The sequence below is a fragment of the Balaenoptera borealis genome, assembly GCF_965194805.1.
Source record: "Balaenoptera borealis genome assembly, chromosome: 5".
NCBI classification, from domain to species: Eukaryota; Metazoa; Chordata; class Mammalia; order Artiodactyla; family Balaenopteridae; genus Balaenoptera; species Balaenoptera borealis.
This window is the reverse complement of record NC_138862.1, coordinates 1,063,735-1,085,204: the sequence shown is the minus strand read 5'-3', so window position 1 is coordinate 1,085,204 and position 21,470 is coordinate 1,063,735. Positions and strand designations below refer to the sequence as shown.

The window sequence follows — 21,470 nt, the reverse complement described above, 5'->3', positions numbered from 1 at the left end:
GTAAAGTCCAACACGGTAGAGGGCAGTGCAATTGAGAAAAGAAGACATAGCTGGAACCCTAAGAAAATTGGGACCCAAATAAAGAAAGGCTTGGGGGGCTGGGTTGAGCCTGTCCCCTCCCCCTCTTTCTGTGACAAAATAGTCAACTACACAGTTCTATGTGTTCAAATTTGTCTCCACTGATGTTAATTAGAGATGATTATTTATGTCAACAGAAAAGTTTCACGTGATCCTCAGCAAAAAAGCAGCTGATGAAGAGTCGTTTTAGAGCCTTAGGTGTATGTAGTGCGGAGACAGAGCTGCGTCTGCAGGGCCCACCCCACCCGGCCGCCGGCCCAGAGATTTCCCTCCAGGCTCTTCCCTGAGCCCCGCAAGGGAGGGAGCGAGAGCACCAGTGACCGAACAAAGACAGAGTTCTCCCCTTCAGAGCCTGAGGTTCCCTCAGGGAGAAGGGGTGGGACTTTGGCTGCCACTTTCCCGCAGCTGAAAGTCTTCCGAAAATAAAGTCCGGATGACGTCACTGCTGCTCAGGGAGGTGTGTGCAGATGCGCGTTTCTTCTCAGAGGAAAAACGGGGCAAGACTCTTTTGTTTACGCAAAATATCGGAAACCTTGCAAAGAAGAAAAATAAAAGTGCGCTGCTCCGCTTGCAGTGGGGGAGGGGGAGGGGGGGAGGCAGCGGAGGGCCTGGGGCTGGGGGCCTACAGCAGTTCCCTCCCTCCCGCCCTGTCTCCCTCTATCTCTCTCTGTGTCTCTCTCTGTCTGTCTCTCTCTGCCTCTGTCTGTCTTTGTATCTCTCTGTCTCTGTCTCTCTGTCTCTGTCTCTGTCTGCCTGTCTCTCTCTGCCTGTCTCTGTCTCTCTCCGTCTCTGGCTGTCTGTCTCTGTCTCTGGCTGTCTCTCTCTGCCGGAAGTGGCTTGGCCCCAGCGCCTGTGCTCCCGAGCGAGGTGCAGTGAAGGGCAGCCGTGACTCACTGGCTCTGGTGTGCAGGTCTGAGAGCACAGAGGCAGCCAGCCCAGAGCCCTGGGGGTGATGAGAGCGCTGGGTAAGCCCCCAGCCTCTGTCACAACAGACCGTGGAGCACAAACGTGCTTATTTCAGGCTAACACCCAAGCCGACGGGCTGGCGTTTCCTCTCAGGTGCAAGCAAGACCCCTGCTCACCTCCGCGGTGTGTGCCCTTCGGGGTTCAGAGCCCCTGCTTCCGTGCGTGCTCTGAACCCAGCTTCCCAGCAGTGGGGTACCTTTCCATGTCCACGACACGGACAGCTGTGGCTGCCGGCCCCTTGTATCCACAGGGTCCTCTGCTGGGTGTAGTTCGGATCTGAGGGGACTGGGTCTCACGGGCACGCAGTCGCCGGGCAGCCGGTGGTTCAGGCACAGGGCAGCTGTAGGGTGTGGTCAGCTGGCCAGGCCTGAAGAGGGCGCAGTGGAGTCCTGGCGGCTGCTGCACCGGCTTGCGAGCCCTTCTCTCTCTCCTTGTGTGTCTCCCTCGGATGCTCCCTCCACGCTCCCCTCTCCCTCCCGTGCACACTTCCAGCCATCACGTCACCCGAGCTGGGGTTCCATAGCTCTGCCTGTGGGCAGGTGCAACCCTCCCCCTCCAGTTATGGGCCAGGGATGTGACTGGTCAGGAGCTACTCCTTCAGCAAGCAGACGCTGGGGGGGGGGCGGGCCACGGGGCCCCCGGGATCGCCCCACCTCATAAAGTCACGGTCAGATGCTACAGCAGTGAGGTGAGGTAGGGCAGGAGCATACCTTTGATTCTACGTCCCGAGGGAAGCACTTGTGCGCAGCCCGGGCGTACTCCCCTGACCAGCGCAGTGCGTGCACGGACTGGTTTACTTGCTTTATGATGTTCACTTCATCACTTGGCTATCAGAGCCACCTGTGACCCAGCCCTGCCTCCCCCAGGCGGCTTTCTTTGATGGGACAGTGGCAGCCCTGCAGGGCAGAAGGGCCCAGGGGTGTGGTCCTGGGAAGAGGGCCTTCTACCTCTGTGTTTGTGAAGGGGATTTTAGCAGCAAAGCCTCCGTCCCGCTCAGCAGACTGTGTCCTTGTGTTCAGGCTGAGCATTGGGGGTGGTTGTGATGACCATGTGAGTTCTCACTGAGGAAGGCCAGTGACGCCCCAGACCCCCAGCAGACTCAGTTCGAACGCTCCAGACCTCTCCCCCTGGCGGGGGTGCTGGGTGTTGTGTATGAGGCCACCCGGGAGGGGGGCATCTACGTATCTGGAGGAACATTGGCGCAAATTACCCTGGGACTGCTTTCTGTGCTTAGCTATGTTCCCGCCCTTTTAGCCGTCTGATCTGGGCCCCCGCCCCCGCCCAGGCTCCAGCCTTGATAACGTGTCCACGCCCCCACTCTCTAGTGGCAGGGGTGTGTGTGACAATCAGGAAGGCCGAGTGCTGTGAGACTTCCCAGGGCTAGATCTGACATCATTCCAAGCAGATGATAATTACGCGGCCCCTTCCCTCCCCGCTCCCCGTGCCCCCAACAAGACACCAGGGAGTTATTTATAAACACAGGCCCCTGGGTGTGCTTCTCTCGGAAAGGGCAGCGCCAGCGACAGTGATCTAGAGGGCAGCCAACGCACATCCACACATCCACGGCGCTGGTGGAGGGGAAGCCCCCCGAACACACTGCAGAATTTGAGGCTGGGTGGTCCACTTAGTGGGGAGGAGGCCAGGCCTGCTCCAGGCCCTGGCCCAGCTGCTGTGGCCTGGGGACGGAGGCTGCTCCCCTCAGCGGCCTGGCTGTCAGAGGTCTGCTAACCTATGATAATATGCTGGCGACACAGATTGTCTTGTGTGTCAAGGGCGGGAGCATGCGATGAGCAGCTTTTTTCCTCCCAGGGTTGGCAGGAACTGGAAATAATTGAAAGTTGTTAGGGTCCAACATGCTGTCCCCAAAACACTATCATTACTTTCCTAATGACTAACTGTGTCTCAGGAGGCGATGAGGCAGCTGAGAGGCCGAGGCTCCTGGAGAGGATGGGGAAGTGGGCGGCTGGCAGCCTGTAATCTGGGGGGGCTGAGGGTGCTCTGCCTGCAACCCCACCCTGCGCTGGCCTCTGAAGCAAGGTCCCAGGGTCCCTCTGGCCTCTCTGCCTGCAAAGTCAAGGTGAGGCTGCCAGCCAGGGCCACCAGTCGGGACACTGAACATCCTTCCAGGCCGGGGCTCTGGGGCTCCCTCGTCTGGGTCCGAGTCCTGCCCCCATCCCTTTTGTTCACTTCCTGGCATCACGTCTCGTGGGGGCAACCCAACCAGGGCCTCCACCTCTTTCTCCTGCCGCACCCTCCTCCCTACCCCAGAGTGGCCCCTCCAGAGCACACGGTTAGCCATGCCTCCCTGCTGGGACGGAACGTGACAGGTGCCCCTGCACGGCTGAGACGGGCTCCTGAGGCCCCTGCCTCAGAGACCCCCTTCTTAGGACGGCCTCACGCCCCAGGTGTGGCTAGCACTCCGGCTTCTCCCAGGGCTGCTGCCCTTCCGTGGGCCCACCCACAGCTCTTCCACCCTGCCACCTGGCTCCTTTCTTTCTTAAAGCTTGTCTTTGAATTACACGAGTGACATGTGAAGACAAAGGAGCACACAGCTCTTCTTGACCCGCCCCCATGCTCTCACTGACTGCTGCCCTGCATCTGGGGTGGACGGTGGGAACTTTCTGAGTGTAGCCCAGCTTTGCCTGCTTCTGGGTGCCAGTGGGGCCCCTTGGGTACTGTGGTGAGGCTCCGGGTGCTATGGTCACTTCCACACAAAGAAGGGGTCATAATGGTGACCTTTGAGTGGGTGGGCTTCCAGCGGCCCTCCTACCACCAGGTCATCAGCTCACAAATGAGTTCACAGAGGAGAGGCCTGGGAAATGCCTCCTGCCCCAGTCCAGGGCAAACGGGTGCCAATGGGGCCGTGAGCAGGCCTGCCTGCGAGAACAAAGCTGTGTCCCCAGGCCAGTCCCCAAGCCCTGCCCTGGTGGCCGGAGCTGCTGCGTGCTGGGGTCAGAAGTCCCACCGTCCTGGAGGTGTCTGGCCACCCGGTTGACCCTTCCTCTTCTCCAAGGCCTAAGGAGGCCGAGCAAGGCTGAGGGCCGTGCCCCCGCAGATCCAAGGAGGGGGTCCAGCTCTGGACAGGGGTTCCAGGGGAGGGCAGCATCCCAGAACCCCTGCCCGCCTCCACGGCCCGGCCCCCTGCCGCGGTGCCTGTGACCTGGCTCGAGCCTTTAGAAGCTGCGCTGCAAGAAATAATCCTATGCTAAGGACAGCCGCAAGCAGGGATGGGACATTGGGGTCCAGTGCCTCGAAAATGACCGTAATAGAAACAAAACAAAGCATAACGCAGTCCAGGAGGTATAGAAAAAAGGGTAACGGAACAAAAACACCCGAGACATTCTCTGTCCCCTCCGGTCACCTGCGGACAGGTGTGCTGACCGGGCACCTGCAAACATCTATGCGCAAGCCCACGGCGTCCTGGGTCTGCCCGGCGGGTAGGCGGGCATGTGGGGCCAGACTCAGGGATTCCGCAGGGCGGGAGGGAGAAGGGACAGCTGCCGAGGGACCGGGACAGGTGGGGGTCCAGCTCGCGGCAGGTCGGGGGACGGCGGGGCGCAATCCCAGGTCGGGAGGACTGCCCGCTTTCACCTTCACCACGGGACCTGGCCCCCTGGGAGAAGCGGGGGCGGGCGCGCACCCCCGGCGGGTGCAGGTCAGCTGGCATTTCAGACCGTCCAGGCACGTCCCCGCCCCTGAGGGTACCCGCCCTTCCCCCACCAGTGTCCCCCTCCCCCTGTCCACACCTCTTCAGTCCTGGGACACTCCCCTGGCCACGCCCCCGATTAGTGGCCCGCCTCCTGCCCTGCCCCCAGTGGTGGCCTCATCCTGCCTTGCCACCCCTCCGCCCTGTTCTGGAACCCGTCCCACCCCACCCCACCTGTGGACCCGCCCCTCTCCCCGCCCTCTTCCCTGCCCCGGCAGGGGACCTCCAGCTCCTGGCCCCGCCCCTTACCGCTGACTTCCCCGCCCCGCATTGGGCTCCTCCCGGCTCTGGCCCCGCCCCCTCGGTGACCCGCCCATGGCCCCGCCCCGCCCCCTCCACGCTAATTGGTTTCTTTCTGCAGAGCTTCCTGAGCTCCGATTGGTCGAGCCCATCGCCGTTCCGCCGTTCGATTGGCCCGCTGCGCCCGCTTTCGCGAGGACCTGCTCCTCGGAGGGGCGGGGTCAGCCGCGGCGCGCGGCGCGGGATTGGTCGGCGGCGCAGAGGGGGCGGGCCCGCGCCGCGCGCAGTGCCTCGCCAGGAGCGCGAGGAGCTGCTACCGCCGCCTCAGTCGCCTCAGTCGCCTCAGGCTCGGTCGCCTCAGGCTCCACCGCCGCCGGGATCGCCCGTCCCCACCCCCCCAGCCCCGCCCCGGCCGCCCTCCCGCGGGCCGGCCCGCGGGCACGCCCTCTGCCGCGGGACAGGTGAGTGGTCGCGGGCAGGGCCGGGGATCGGGGGTGGGGAATCGGGGTCCCAGCCGGGGGACCGGCCGGGGTCCGGGTCCGGGGTCTGGGGTCTGGGGTCGGGGTCCGGGCCGGGGTCGAGCCGGGGTCGGGACCAGGGATCGGGGCCGAGAATCGAGGGTCGGGAGTCGGGGTCGGGGTCCGGGCCGGGGATGGGGGGGTCAAGCTGGGGCCCGGGCCGGGGTCGTTGTGGAGCCGGGGGTCGGCGGCCCGTGGCCGGGTTCGGTGTCCGGGCCGGGCGGGGGGCGCAGGTCTCTCCCGACCGAGCTCCGCCGAGAGCCCCGAAGACCCCCGCCCGGCCCGGACAAACTTGGACGGCAGCCGAGTCGTCTGCCGGGCGGGGCGGGGCGGGAGGCGGGGTCCGGGAGGTCCCCGCGGGACTCTGGGGCGCCCCCTCCTCAAGTTAACGCCCGGGCCGCGCTGCGAGCTCACGAAATGTTCCGAGGACGGGAACTGGACGCGGGGAGGATTTCAGAGGGAAGTGATGAAGTGACTTCGGGCGAAATGAGGACCCCGCCTGGGCTGCCCTGTCTCCCCTCCCCCCCCCAAATCCAGAAGTTGTAAACAAGACCCGCGCTTCCAGAAACAGGGGAGTTAACGCTTGCCTGTCAGTAAACGTCCGCCACGGTTCTGCTCTGGACTTTATGAAGCTTACATTTCAAAACGGTTTAAGTTTCGTCGCGTCAGGCTGAGGAAAGATTTGGGGAAAGCACGTCGTCGGCGCCCGGCTCGGGGCCGGCGGGACGCAGGGGAGGGGAGGGGAGGGGCGCGCGGAGGGCGGGGGCGGCGTCCGGGACCGCGGCGCCCGCGGCAGCAGGAAGGGGTTCCGTGCGGACGCGCTTTGTGTCCCCTTTTCTCACACGCCCGGCATCTGCCTCCTTGACTAGTGTCCGCGTCTGTCTGCGACCCCGTGTCAAAGCCAGGAGCAGGTTAGATGGGGCGGGTGCGTGCTCCTCTCCTCAGTTACTGCATTTTCTTCTTTTATTTGGGGGCGAGTCAGAAGGTGTTTCTTATTGTTCCCAGAAGTGTTCCGCTCTGGAAGTATTGTTTGCTGAGAGTGTTTATTTTTTTCTTTTTGCCCGGTGGCGTTTCTACTTTTTTTCTCCTTACTACTCTCAAGTATATTACTTGCATAGCAAATTTGCAAGTTAACAAAAAGCCAGGTCTTAAACCTCGTGCCTAGGGTTGATTATCTTCCTCCCACCTTCCTCTGAGGCAGCGCGGACTTCTGGGTCTCTTTGGCCCTGCGTGTGAGCTAACAGCACTCCGGGGTGATGAGGATTTATGATGCGTAATTCACGAAAAAGAAAGCTAGGGTAGCGGGGCCTGGATGAGAGACCTTTCCGGACTAGACAGGGTAGTAAACAGACCCTCCAGTTCACACTATTCCTCTGGCACAGGCGCGCCCACATCCTTCTGAAATTTAACTTGCTGTCAGCGGGTGAACTCTTGCCCCTTTTCTGTTCTTTGAACTTGGCTTTAGAATTGGGAACCAAAGGAAGTGTGCAAAGGTGCTTTCCTATTGAAGAAAACTGATTTCCAGTCCCCTCGTGCACGAGAGCAACTCACCATCTTAGAATGTCTCAGAGATGTGCATTTTGGCCCAGAGACTGTTTGCAGAACAGTGACACTCTGGAGGGATTGTTGACAAGATCCAAAGTGATCTCACTGATGCTCCCATCAGAGGAGCTGGAGTAGTTGTGGGTAGTGTGTTCAGACTTGGAGATCCACCAGAAATCATGGGGTCTTCAAATACAAGTGCAGTCCCTGACTGACTGACTTTGGTCACTTTTGAGCACTGATGTTTTTCTCTTGTATGTAGGTGCTGTTATTTACACAGTGAAAGTTCATTACAAGTGTGTTAGAATTTATATAACTTCATGCATTTTCTTAGTTAATACTCAGTATTATAAGGTCTTGAAAAAAGGTTTGATGGTAAAAGGAGTTTTTTTGGGTTTTTTTAACTGAAAAGATTGGATATCCTGTGTAGAATTCAGGGCTTTGGGACTGGTATTGCCACAGGTGGTGCTGATTAGTGGTGATATTGAACTTCAGAACATCACTTTTCCAGATATCTTTATTAATACTCAGAGTTGGAGAAAATACACAGTTTTATGATTACATTTTTAAAGGTATTTATGAGAAAATTTCACCACATGGGTTCATTTTGTTAGATGTTTAGAAAGAAGCTATTTTTTCCTCTGATGTTCAGGGGAGGCTGAGAGCATGCCGCGTTTATATTTGCAGAAGTTCCGTGAGGTCCTTGAAACAATCTAGCCATTCAAGGCTGGACACTGTTTCTATTTCAACAGTTTCAGTTCCTGGACCTGTAGCCATGTGTCAATGGCAGAGTCATTCCTATTTTCACAGAAATCCCAGGGCTTTATTGTAAAAGTGATCACTGAAGCAGATCTTGGTAGATGAAAGTTGTACAACCCTTTGGTGAAGAAGGCTGTCCTTTGGGCCATAACAAAGAAAAATACCTGCTCATGTATTGGAGTCACTCCCACATTGAACATTAGGATGAATACTGTAGATTTTTGCGTGGCTCTGGTGTCTCTTAGCTCTCAGCTCTTGCTGCAAGGACTCTTAACAAGTATCCTGGGTCCACTGTCCATGGTGCTGAATATGTCATTTATTTCTGTTTTTCCGTCTCAAATTTCCTTTCCAGTGTGAGAGTAGTTTCTGAAGTTTTAAAATGAATTTCAGAATTCACACTTTTAAAGAAGAGTTGAACAAGGGAATTCTGTTGAACCTGAATGAAGCATGCCTTTTGAAAACTCAAGGCATGTTAATGTCTCTCTTTTTTTCTAAAGTGGATAATTGTGCTGAGTCAACATGTACTTTGCTTTGCTTAGTCTCCTTCACCCCAGGTGAGAATTTCCTTGCTGGAGTATGGACATCAAGTAACAAACCATTGAAATTAAACGAGACCCTGTTTGCTTAGCTAACGCCCTCTTTAAAAACGTGCTCTTTATTATAGTATGTACATATATTTGTACGTAGAGGCAATTTGTTTTCCCCTAAACGGGGTTGATTGTAACATCCCTCAGCCTCGCTGGCATGGTGCTTCCCAGCCTTCCTGGAGAGGGACTGGAGCCCTCTGAGAATGTGGTGGGGCTGTTGGGCAATTGCCAGGCCCTCGTGCTGTGTTGGAGCAGCATCTACTCTCTTGCCTATAATTTTGAGTACATCTTTGTAAATCATTTTAGATAGATCCTTTATTTCTCTTGAGGTGGTCTGTTACTTTAGAATTGCCCCACAGGTTAGCAGTTAAAAATAATGGGTGTCCCTTGTGGTACAGAGATTCTTCCACGTGATAGTAAATTGTGCATCAAACGAAGCAGTGGATTGTTGAGGTGTTTTTGTTATGAACATCTGAACTAGTTCTTTGGCCCTGTTAGCCATACACTTAACCCAGGTTATTCTTTGACATCTGTTTTGTTGAGGGAAACCCAGGGCAGCTTCTTTCTGCCTCCTCCAAGTTTCAGAAATACTCTCTGAGTGCTACTGTTTCCCAGGCCCTGTGCTATGATCTGGGAACCCACAGGGGAATGAGACAGCTGTCTATGATTCATATCATTGAAGGACTCACCACTTTGGACTGAGGAAAGGACATGAAAACAGATGGTTACAGGGGGCCACACTCAGTGCAGCAATTGGGATACACAGAAAGCTGGGTTGGTGTGTTGAGGGGAGGTGACTCATTTAGGCCGGGAATCAAAGAAGGCTTCAGAGAGGAGGTGGCCTTTGGGCTGAGCCCTGGGGTTTGGGTTGTAATTGTTTGGGCATGGATGGGCACACACTGATTAGAAAAAGCCCAGAAGGTTGGTGTCGTTGGAGGACAAGGTGTATGGTGGTGCTGAGGCTGGAGGTGTGGGGGACATTGTGAAAGGGTTGGGACTCTGCTAGAGGTGTGGGGTGGGGGGTAGAGTTGAGGAGAGGTGTGGTAAGCACAATAATGGCTTCCCAAAGCTGTCTACATCCTAATCTCCAGAACCTGTGGACATTTTACATGTCAAAGAGGATTTAAGGTAGCAGTTGGAATGAAGATTGCTAATTAGTTGATTTTAAAACAAAGAGATTATCCTGGATTGCCCAGGTGGGCCCATAGTTATCACAAGGGTCATTAAATGTGGAAGAGGGATGCAGAAGAGTCAGTGTCAGAGTGATGTGAAATGAGGAAGACTCTACTCCTCATTGCTGGCTTAGAAGATGGAAGAGGTCATGAGCCAAGGAATACAGGCAGCCTCCAGAAGCTGGAAAAGGCGAGAAAATGGGTTCTCCAGCCAGGCCTCCAGAAAGGAACACAGCTATGCTGACACCTTGATTCTAGCCCAGCGAGACCTGTGTCTGACTTCTGACTTCCAGAACTGTAAGATAATTAATTTGTGTTGTGTTAAACCATTAAATTCAATGGAAAGTTTTTTAGAGCAGCCGCAGAAAACTGATGTAAGTTGGGATTCTGCTCTAGAAAGTTTTAGCTGGTGAAATTTAAGGAGGAAGTCACATGGTCAGATTGGCTGTAGAAGATAAACTGATGCAGGTGCTATTTATGAGGAAGTTGCCCTAAGTAAGCACGGTTCTGATCCCCAGTTTCATCTCCTGACAAGACTGGCTTCTGACATTGCCTTACCTGGCCTGAGTCCCAGTTGAAGTTTTCCTCTAAGCAGCCTCTCAGCCTCCACCCCTGCTAATTGCCATGTCCCTCTGGTCCACTTTTCTTCTGTGCTGCGTACTTAGGGGAGAGTGGATCAGGTATACATCTACACATGGGATTGTGGGGTCATAGGGCAGGCCCGGTTCCAACCTCAGAGCTGTTGTTAAAGTATTTTCCAAAGGTTTGTTTCTTCACATCCTTGCTAATCCTTTATACATTCAGATGTTTAATTGTTGTCAGTTGAGTAGATATGAAATATCTCACTGTTTTAATTTCTATTTCCTTGATTACTAATGAGTTTGAGGATTTTTTTTACCCATTTATTGGCCACTTGGCTTTTCAAGTCTATAATTTGTATTCTTATATTGTTTGTTTGTTGCCTGAGTTGTTCCTTTTATAGCTTTTTAGACGTTCTTTATATATTCTGGATTCTATTTGTGTCCTGTTTTTTATCCTTTTAAAATTGCTATTTTGATGAACAGATGTTTAATTTTAATGTAGTCAGATTTATCAATCTTTTTCTTATTGTCTGTGGTTATTAAGTCTTATTTAAGAAATCCTTTGTTACCCCATAGTCATAAGATATTCTCCTCCTAAAAATTTAAAAGAAATATTTTCTCTTCATATTCTACTTTGAACTTACTTTTGTGTGAGGCATGAGGTAGAGCTATGATTTTAGATTTTTTCCAAATGCATAACCAATTCTACCAGTACTATTTATTGAGTACCATCCTTTCCCCAGTGATCTGCAGTGCTGCCTTTGAAACATACCAGACCTCACAAAAGTGTGGATCTGTTTCTAATTTCTCCAAGTAAATAGTGATAATTTCATTTCTTCCTTCCTAGTCCTTAAATCTTTAATTTTATTTTTTATTTTGTCTTATTCCCTTTGTTTGGACCACTAGACAAAGTTGCATAGAAATTGTGGTAAGGCTATCCTAATATTGTTTTTCACTTTAAAGGCAATGTTTTCAAAGCCTTAAATATGAAGTTTGCTATATATTGGTAGATTCCTTTTACTAGGTTAAGGATGGTCTTATCTACTAATAGCTTGATAAAAGATTTTTTAAAGTCATTAATAGATTTTTAATTTTATCAAATGATTTCTTTACCTATTTAGATAATTTTGCGTCTTTTCTTCTTTGAACTCTGAGGTGAAATACTTTAATCTTCTACTTTTGAACCATCATTGATTTCTTGGGATAAACTCTACTTTGTCACGATGTACTACATTTAAAGATTATTATTGGATCCAATATGGTAATATTTCACTTTTGATTTTGGTGTATATTTTCATAAGAAGTATTGACTAATAATCTTTTCTTGTATTGCTCTTAATCAGATTTGGTATCACTATGATGCTTCATCATCTCTGTAATAATTTCTGAAAGGGAGGGATGTTTGTTCCTTGGAAGTTTGGCAGTATTGCTTCTTCAGTGTTCTAGATCCGGACCCTTTTAGAACATGGAGACTCTTGCAGTTAATCACTTTAGAAGCTGGTCCATTCTGCTCACATTTCATTGACTAGAGGGAGTCGTTCTGGACATGCTTAGTTTCAAATGGGGCAGGGAGGTAGAGTCTTCCATGTTCTGGAAGTTTAGGACCACTGAATACTGGTAAATATTAGTAATATTTACCACACTATAGAGGCGAATTGATGTCAGTGCTGCTGAATTAGCCAAAATTAAAACTGTGTTCCTCTCTAGGTCTTGTTCGTAGTTTTTGCAAGTATGTTGTCTATCAAGGGACCGGTTAGAATATGAAGCTAGACATCATATTTGTTTGTGTTTCTTTTGAACAAACCGTCCTGCTTACTTTCTCCAGAACCCACCTTGGGAATTCCTGCCTCTCCACCTCTCCTTATTGCAGAGGAAAAGTCTCCCTTTCTCATTCCTTCCCACGGATCTAAATCTCAACCATCCTTCAAGGCTGGCACAGGACCTGCTGAAGTTCTCTACATGAACCCCGACTTGTGGTGAATGCTCCCTGCACTTTTTACAGTACTGTCCTGCCTCAAAGGTGCAGAGGGCAGGGTTCAGTTGCGTTTATGAGTGGTTGGTTGATCAGAAGAGTCTTCACATCCAAGTGTAAGCTTCCCTCCTTTGTCTGAGCTCTGCACTGGGAAGCTAGGTGAACTGGACAGACTGTATGAATGAAGTTGACCCCACCGTGATCCCCTCCTCCTAGTATTCATGCCCTTGTATAATACCCCCATCCCCTTTGAGGTGGGACCTGTGATGTGCTTCTAACTAGTAGAATAAGGCAAAAATGATGGGATGTCAATTCCATTATTCCATCTTGCTAGAAACTAATTTAGAGATTCTCTTTGCTGGCTTGAGTAAGTGCCTATGTTGGAGAAGCCCACGTGGCAAGAACTGCAGGTGGCCTCTAGGAGCTGAGGGCGACCGCCAGAGACAGCCAGTAGGAAGCAGGGGCCCTCAGTCCTATAGCAAGGAAATGACTGCCAACAACCGAGTGAGCTTGGAAGCAGATTCTTCCCCAGTTAAGCCTGCAGATGAGAATATAGTCCAGCCAACATCATGACTGCAGCCTTATGAGACCCTAAGCAGAGGACCCAGTTAAGCCTGTTCAGACTCCTAACCCACAGAAACTGTGAGATCATAAATGTGTTTCAAGTTGCTAAGTGTGTGATGGTTTGTTATGCAGCTGTAGAAGAGTAGTGTACCAAATCTGTACTGACCTCCCAGTTACCCTCACTAGAAGTGGGTTTAGGCTGATGAAGAGTGTTTGAATCTATTTGAGATACAGGCAGAAAGTATAAAGTACAAAATAAACATCATCTATAATCTTACCACTCAAGGATTGCCAATTTTTTTCCTACTTTTATATATGTATGATATGTATTTCCTAAAGTTGGGATTCATTCCATAATACGTTTTATAAACAACTTTTTTTCTTTGTAGATAGTGAGCATTTTTTGTGTCATCATATTCTTCTAAAATATGATTTTGAATGGCTGCATAATATTCCAGTGGGAGTCCCAATTTATTGAACCTCTTTCCTATAGCTGGACATTTATGCTTCTTTAAAATATTTACCATAATAAATAATGCTTTAATAAGTATCCTATACAAAACTCATGGTGTGTATCACCAATTATTTCTGAAAGATAACTTTCTAAAGGCAGAATTATCATGTCAAAACTTGTAGGTGTTTTTAAGCTTTTTGATATTTAACCATCCAGCTTCCAGTGTTTCTTTTAAAAGGATACAACTCAAGCATCTGTTTCTGTAACTCACCAGGTTGGGATAAGACAGAACTATTGATTTTTGAGCATTTAGATTCATGTTTTCTTAACCCTGTTTGCAAAGTGCTTTTAAATTATTCATTAAAGTGCAGTATTCTATTTATAGACACATTTGTGTATGAGATCGCTCCCTTAATGTCTGGGCAAAAAGCCTATGAATTGCTATTATCACATCCCTATCTTTGTAAATCCTTTTCTACTCCTATCCTCCCTTTCTTTGTTTTCAACCAAATAGAGACACTGAAACATATAAGGTCTTATAGCTCTGATGGTTACTCAGATGAAATGGCTGTTCTGAATGAGCCCTTGTTCTTTTCTTCTCACCATTCTTTAAGTAGTTGACTTCAAAAAGATGAGAGATCAGAAGAATATTAATTATTAATTCAAAAATATTTTTTCCTGATTCATAAAATAATGAGTGCTTATTTAGAAATTTTATAAAATAAAGATTAACATCAAAAGCAGAATAAAAATCTTTAATTCCACCACCCACAGATGACCACTATATAAACATAACTTGTTCATACTAGCCTATTCTTATAGTGTATTGATTAGATTCTGATGACTAATATTTTAGGGGGAATTTTTGAGTCAATGTCTATGAGTAAAATTGGCCCATAATTTTCCTGCAGTTGTTCACTGTCTAATTTGAGATGAATGCCTAGTTTATTAATTTGAAGCTTTTATCTTTTACTAATAATGTGCATTTAAGGTGGTGCATTTCCTTATAAATAATGCTTCAGCTGCATCATACAGAGTTTGACTTGAGGTATTCTCATTACTATTTAATATATGCTACGCACGAAATTGTTCCTCCCTCAAATTCCTATGTTGAAGCCCTAACCCCCAAAGTCATGGTATTTGGAGATGGGGCCTTTGGGAGATAATTAGGTTTAGGTGAGGTCATGAGTGTGAGGTTCTTATGACGGGATTAGTGCCTTATGTGAAGAGACCAGAGGGCTTGCTCTCTTACTGCCTTTCCCTGCCATGTGAGGACACAGCAAGAAGGCAGCCATCTGCAAGGCCAGGAAGTGGGCCCTCACCAGAACCTGACCATGTCAGCACCCTGCTCTCAGACTTCCCAGCTTCCAGAACTAAATGAGAAATAAATGTCTATTGTTTAAGCCACCCAATCTATGGTATTTTGTTATAGCAGCCTAAGCTAAGACAGTAATTGCCATTATGATATTTTTCTTTGATTTGTAGGTCATTTAGAAGAATATTTTAACATTTCCAGACATATGCATATTTTCTTATTTTATTCTTTTCCATCACAATTGCATTGCCCAGAGATCTTGCTCTTTATTTTAATCTTTTGAAATTTGCTGATGTGCCTTATAGCAGAATATGGTGTATAAGTTTTCTCACATGTTCCTGTGTGCTCGTAAAGAATTAGGTTCAATGTTCTATATATTCTATTCAGCTAACTTGATAAGCATATTACTCACATCTTCTGTTTTCTTACTATTTTTTTGTCTGGTTGTTATATCCATTACTAAGATAATTACATACTTTCATTATGATTATGGATTTGTCTTATTTCTTCTTCAGTTCTGTCAATTTTTATTTATATACTTTGAGACCATGTTATCAGGGGAATGCAAATTTAAAATTGTTATGTCTTCCTGCTGAATTCAGACTTTAATTATTATGTGTGGTTCTCTTTATCTCTAGTAATGTATCTTTAGTAATGTATCTTTGCCTTTATGGTGTAATTGTCTGATGCTAATATAGCCATACCAGATTTCTTTAGGCTCATATTTGCATGATATCTTCTTTTTTTTAAATCATTTTACTTTCAGCCTTACTATATTTTTACACCTTAGATATGCCTCTTGTAAAGATTATACAGTTAGATTTTTTTCCATCCAATCTGATAATTTTTGCCCTCTAATGGGAACATTCAACTCATTAACATTGAATGTAATTACTGATTTATTTGAGTTTAAATCTACAAACCTATTATATGACACTCTTATCCTACATTTTCTGTGTTTATTTTTCTCTCTTCTCTTGTATTATTTGAAACTAGTATTATGATTTTAAAAAATCGTTCTACTTTTCCACTAGTTCTAGTACATTGGAGGTTATATTCTATTTTTCTTTCTTTTTGTGGTTACCGTGTAAATTAGATAATGTGTTATTAACTTATCCAGATAATGCCATTATGCCTTCTTCCTGGACCATGCAGAGATCATTTTCTTAGAATACTTGAACTCCATTCACCCCTCCAGATTTATGTGTGATTGTAATTGTATATTTTAATTCTGTATGCTCTTTTTAAACTCAACTAAGTAATATTAACGGTGTTAGTATTGGGACTTCCCCGGCGGTCCAGTGGTTAAGACTCTGTGTTTCCACTGCAGAGGGTGCAGTTTCGATCACTGGTCGGGGAACTAAGATCCCACATGCTGCGCAGCATGGCCCAAAAAGAAACAAACAAACAAAAAACCACAAACAACAAAAAACAAACAAAAAACAGTGTTAGTATTTAACGTACTGGCAGTGTTCATTTAGATTTATTCACATCTTTATCCATTCTTTGCTTTTCATTGCTCTCTGACATTTCTGAACTTCATTTTGGGGTCATTTCCTTCTACCTGAAGAGGCTTCTTTAGAAATTCCATTTTTGCTCATCAGCTGGTAGTACATAGACACTCTTGATTTTTTTCTAAAAGTATCTTGATTTCACTTTTTTTTATTTTTAAAATTCCTTTAATTTACTTAAAATTTTTTGGGATATAGTTTACATGCCATAAAATTCACCCTTTTAAAGTTTAGATTCAGTGGTTTTGGTATATTTACAAGGTTGTGCAACCATCATCACTACCTAATTCCAGAGCATTTTTATCACTTAAAAAGAAAGCTCATACCTCTTAACAGTCACTCCCCATTCCTCCCTTCCCCCAACCCCTGGCAGCCATTAATCTACTTTCTGTCTGTAAGGTTTTGTCTAATATGTACTTTTCATATGAGTGGAGTCGTAAATATGTTGCCTCTGGTGCCTGGCTTCTTTCACTGAATATAATAATGTCAAGGTCCATCCATGGTCCACTGTAGCATGTATCAGTGCATTCCTTTTTATGGCTGAATAATATTACACTGTATGGATATATCACATTTTGCTTATCATCAGTAGGTAGACATTTGAGTTTTTTCTGTTTTTTTTTTTGTCTGTTATGAATAATGTGCTGTCAACAGTCATGTACAAGTTTTTGTATGAATACATGTTTTCAGTTCTTTTGAGTATATACTTAGGAGTGAAATTTCTGGGTCAAATAATAACTCTATGTTTAACTTTTTGGGTAACTGCCAAACTGTTTTCCAAAGATGCTGTTCCATTTTACATTCCCACCAGCAATGCATAAGTGTTCCAGTTTCTTCACATCTTCACCAACATTTATTTTCAGTTTTTTGATTATTGCCATCCTAGTGGGTGTGAAGTAGTATCTCCTTGTGGTATTGATTAGTATTTCCCTAAAGACTGATGCTTTTGAGCACCTTTTCGTGTGCTTATTGGCCATTTGTATATCTTCTTTGGAGAAATGTCTATTCAGATCCTTTGGCCATTTTTAAATTGGATTGTCTTTTTATTGTTGGGCTGTAAGGATTTTTTATATATTGTTTACCAATCCCTTATCAGATATGTGATTTGCAGATATTTCCTTTCCAACTGTGAGTTGCCTTTTCACTTTCATGATAGTGTCCTTTGATGCACAAAAGGTTTTAATTTTCATGAAGTCCAATTTATCTATTTTTTCTTTTGTTGCTTGTGCTTTAGGTGTTATATTTAAGACAACGTTGCCTAATCCCAGGTCACAAAGATTCACGCCTGTGTTTTCTTGTAAAGTTTTAGCTCTTAAATTTAGGTCTTCGATACATTTTGAGTAAATTTTTATATATGGTATGAGGGAGGAGTTTCTGTATGTGGCTATCCAGTTGTCCTAGCACCATTTGTTGAAAAGACTGTTTCCTCAGTGAATGGTCTTTTAACACCTTTTTGGAAAACCAGTTGACCATAAAATATGGGTTTATTTCTGGACTCTCAATTTGATTCCATCCATCTATATATCAATCGTTATGCCAAAACCACACAGTCATGAGTACTGGAGCTTTGTGGTAAGTTTTGAAATTGGGAAGTGCGAGTCCTCCAACTTTGTTGTTCTTATTTAAGATCGTTTTGGCTATTCCTGGTCCCTTGCATTTCCATATGATTTTTAGGATTAGCTTGTCAATTTCTGCATAAAAGGCAGCTGAAATTTTGGTAAGGATTGCGTTGAATGTGTAGGTCAATTTGGGAATATTGCCATCTTGACAGTATTACGTCTTCCAATCCATGAACATGGGATTTATTAGCTGTAATAGCTTTTTGTGGATTCTGAAGGTTTTCTATGTATATAGATAATTTTCCTTCTTCTTTTCTAATCTGGATGCCCTGTATTTTTATTCCTTGTGTAATTGCCCTGGTTATAACCTCTAGTATAATGTTGAATTGTTCTGGCAAAGGTGGACACCCTTGTCTTCTTCGTGATCTTAGGGGGAAAGCTTTCAGCCTTTCACCATTAATTATGTTGTTAGCTGTGGATTTTTGTAGATGCCCTTTATTAGGTTGAGGAAATTTCCTTCTATTTTTATTTTGTTGAATTTTTTTTTTTTTAATCACAAAAGAGTATTGTTCTTGTCAGATGCTTTTTCTGAATCTACTGAGATGACCATGTGGTTTCTGTCCCTCATTAAGGTGGTGCATTACATTGATTGATGTTCATGTGTTGAATCAACCTTGCCTTCCTTAGATAAATCACAGCTGGTCATGGTGGATAATCCTTTTTATATACAGTATTGCTCGATTTAGTTTGTTATTGTTTTGTTGAGGATTTTTGCATATGTATTCTTGAAGCATATTGGTACTTAGTTTTCTTTTCTTGTGATATCTTTGGTTTTGATGTCAGTATTATATTGATCTCATAATGAATTGGGAAGTGCCCTTTTCTATTTTTTGGAAGAGTCTGTGAAGGATTGGTGTTCATTCTTCTTTAAATGTCTGACAGAATTCACTAGTGAAGCCATTTGGTCCTGGACTTTTTCTTGGGAAAAGTGGGAAGTTTCTCAATTTCTAAGACAATGTCTTTACCTGTTTTAGGTCTATTCAGATTTTTTATTTCTTGTTGAATCGGTTTTGATAGTTTTTGTCTTTCTAGGAATTTGGCCATTGCACCTAGGTTATATAATTTGTTGGCAAACAATTGTTCATAATATTTCTTAATGATCCTTTTTATTTCTGTAAGGTTCTTAATTTCATTTCTGATTTTAGTAATTTAAGTCTTCTCTGTCTTTTTCTTGGTGCATATGGATAAAGTTTTTTTTTTTTTTAACTTTTCATAGAACCAACTTCTGGTTTCACTGTTTTTTTTCTCTACTGTTTTCTGTTTTCTTATTTCATTTATTTTTGCTCTAATACTCGTTTTTCCCTTCCTTCTGCTTGCTTTAGATTTAGTTTGTTCTTTTCTAATTTCTTAAGGTGGAAGTTTAGGGTATTGATTTGAGATATTTATTCCTTTTTAATATAGGTATTTACACCTATAACTTTCTCTAATCACTACTTTCACTGCCTACCATATGTTTTGGTATCTTGTGATTTCATTTTCAGTCATTTCAAAGTATTTTATAATTTTCTTCGTGCTTTCTTCTTTGATTCCTTGGTTATTTAGGAGTGTGTTGTTTAATTTCCACAAACTTGTGAATTTTTGTTTGTGTTATTGACTTCTGAATTTCTTTCCCTTGCCGTCAGAGAACATACTTTGTATGATTTCAATCCTTTAAGATATTGAGATTTGTTTCTCAAGTGTAACGTCTAGTGTCTCCTGGAGAATGTTCCATGTGTACTTTAAAATAATGTGTTTTGAAAGCTTGGCTAAGATGGTGGAGTAGGAGGACCCTGAGCTCACCTCCTCTCGTGGGCACACCAAAATTACAACTACTTACAGTGCAACTATTTATGAGAAAGACTGAAATCTACCAGGAAAGATCTTCTACAACTAATGATATAGAGAAGGAACCACAATGAGATGGGTAGGAGGGATGGAGTAGCAGTATAGTCAAGACCCATACACCTGGATGGATGACCCATGAAAAGGAGAATAATTACAATTTCAGAGGCTTTCCCCAAGGTATGAGAGGTCCAAGTGCCACGTGGGGCTCTCCATCCTGGGGGTCTTGTATCAGGAAGACAAGCTCCCAGAACTTTTGGCTTTGAAGGCCAGGGGGCTAACTTTTGGGAGAGCCAGAGGGCTGTAGGAAACAGAGACTCCACTCTTAAAGGGTGAACACAAAATCTCATATGCTATGGGACCCAGGGCAGAAGCAGTAATTTGAAAGGAGCCTGGGTCAGGCCTACCAACTGATCTTGGCGAGTCTCCCAGAGAGGCAAGAGGCAACTGGAGCTCACCCTGGGGACATAGGCATGGATGCAGCCATTTTGGGGCACTTGTTCTACCACCTGGACACTGCTGCTGGCAAGTACCATTTTGGAATCCTCTCTCTGGCTTATTAGCCTTGAGACCCAGCCCCACCCATGCCCACCAGCCTGTAGGGGATACCTCAGGCCAAGCAAATAGCTGGATGGGGACACAGCCTCATCCAATAGCAGGCAGACTGCCGTAAGACCCCCCTGAGCCCACAGTCTCCCTTGGATATTGCCCTGTTCACCAGAGGACCCAGGACCCAGCCCAACACACTGGCACATAGGCACTAGACTCTGGCCCTGTAGCCAGAGAACCTGGGACCCAGCTCTACCCACCAGTTGGCAGGTACCAGCTCCAGAAACCTCTGGGCCCCAGCCCTGCCCATCAGCAGGAAGACACTAGCACCAGGACCACCACAGCCCTGCAGCCTGCCATGGCAGGATCCAGCCCTCCCACAAACAGGCTGGCACCAACCCTGGGACCCACTGAGCCCCTGCCCTGCCTACCAGCAGGCCAAGACCAGCTCTGAGACACTTTAGGCCCCTCAGGATCTGGCCCTACTTACCAGAAGGCCTACACAAACTTCGGGATACCCTGTACTCTGCAGCCAGCTGTATCAGGAACTGGCCCCACCAACCAGTGGTCCAAAACCAGCTCTGGGACCCCTGGGCCATGCAGCTAGACCCTAGGACCTAGCACTGTCTGCCAGTGGGCCAGTACTAGCCCCAGGAACTGGCTTCATCCACCACTGGGCAGGCACCAGCCCCAGGAACTCCTGGATTCTAACCCCACCCGTCAGCAGGTGGACACTAGATCTGGGGACGCCTGCCCCACAAGCACACACCCTAGAACTCACCAGTGAGCCAGCATTAGCCCTGGGAAACCCCTGGTTTCTGCAGCCATCTGCCTTGTGACCTGGCCTCACCAACCATTGGCTGCCAGCCTTTGCACTAGGCAGGGCCTGGCAACCAACCACAGTGGTGGTCACCATGTCTACCAGACCACCCACAGTAGTCAGCCCACCACAACAGGAGGATCCATGTAACACACACTGGGGGCAAATCTAGATCATATAGCTGTGTTCACCAGAAGGGAGTATTCTGCTGTGACGCATAGGACATATCACATCTCCAAGGTTGGGAAAAGTAAAAACAGAAAATTAGGCGGAATGAGGAGACAGAGGAACATGTTCCAAACAAAGGAACAAGATAAAACCCCAGAAGGAGAACTAAGTGAAGTGGAGATAAGCAGTCTACCTGATAAAGAGTTCAAATAATGATCACAAAGATAATCAAAGAACTTGGGAGAAGAATGGATGAGCAGAGTGAGAAGTTAGAAGTTTTTAACAAAGAGTTAGAAAATATAAAGAACAACAAAACAGATGAAGAATACAATAATAGAAATCAAAAATACACTAGAAGGAATCAACAATAGATTAAATGATATAAAGGAATGGATGAGCAAGCTGGAAGACAGAGTATTGGAAATCACTGAAGCTGAATGGAAAAAAGAATAAAAAGAAGTGAAGAAAGTTCAAGAGACCTCTGGGACAACATCAAATGTAGTAACATTCACATTATAGGAGTCCCAG

At 46.6% G+C, this 21,470-nt stretch overlaps 1 protein-coding gene across 14 annotated transcripts in view; it reads left to right on the top strand.

Annotated features, from left to right (window-relative positions):
• The first annotated feature begins 5,275 nt into the window (after positions 1–5,275).
• PCBP3 (poly(rC) binding protein 3) overlaps positions 5,276–21,470 on the top strand; it is a 213,296-nt gene continuing 197,101 nt past the window's right edge. For 4 of the 14 annotated variants that reach the window (XM_082392511.1, XM_082392512.1, XM_082392499.1 and 1 more), the window contains exon 1: positions 5,282–5,451. The gene's annotated coding sequence lies outside the window, so the exon portion shown is untranslated. Of the gene's footprint in view, positions 5,452–21,470 lie in introns of all 14 variants that reach the window. The other 10 variants (XM_082392508.1, XM_082392504.1, XM_082392500.1 and 7 more) reach the window with 6 other exon arrangements.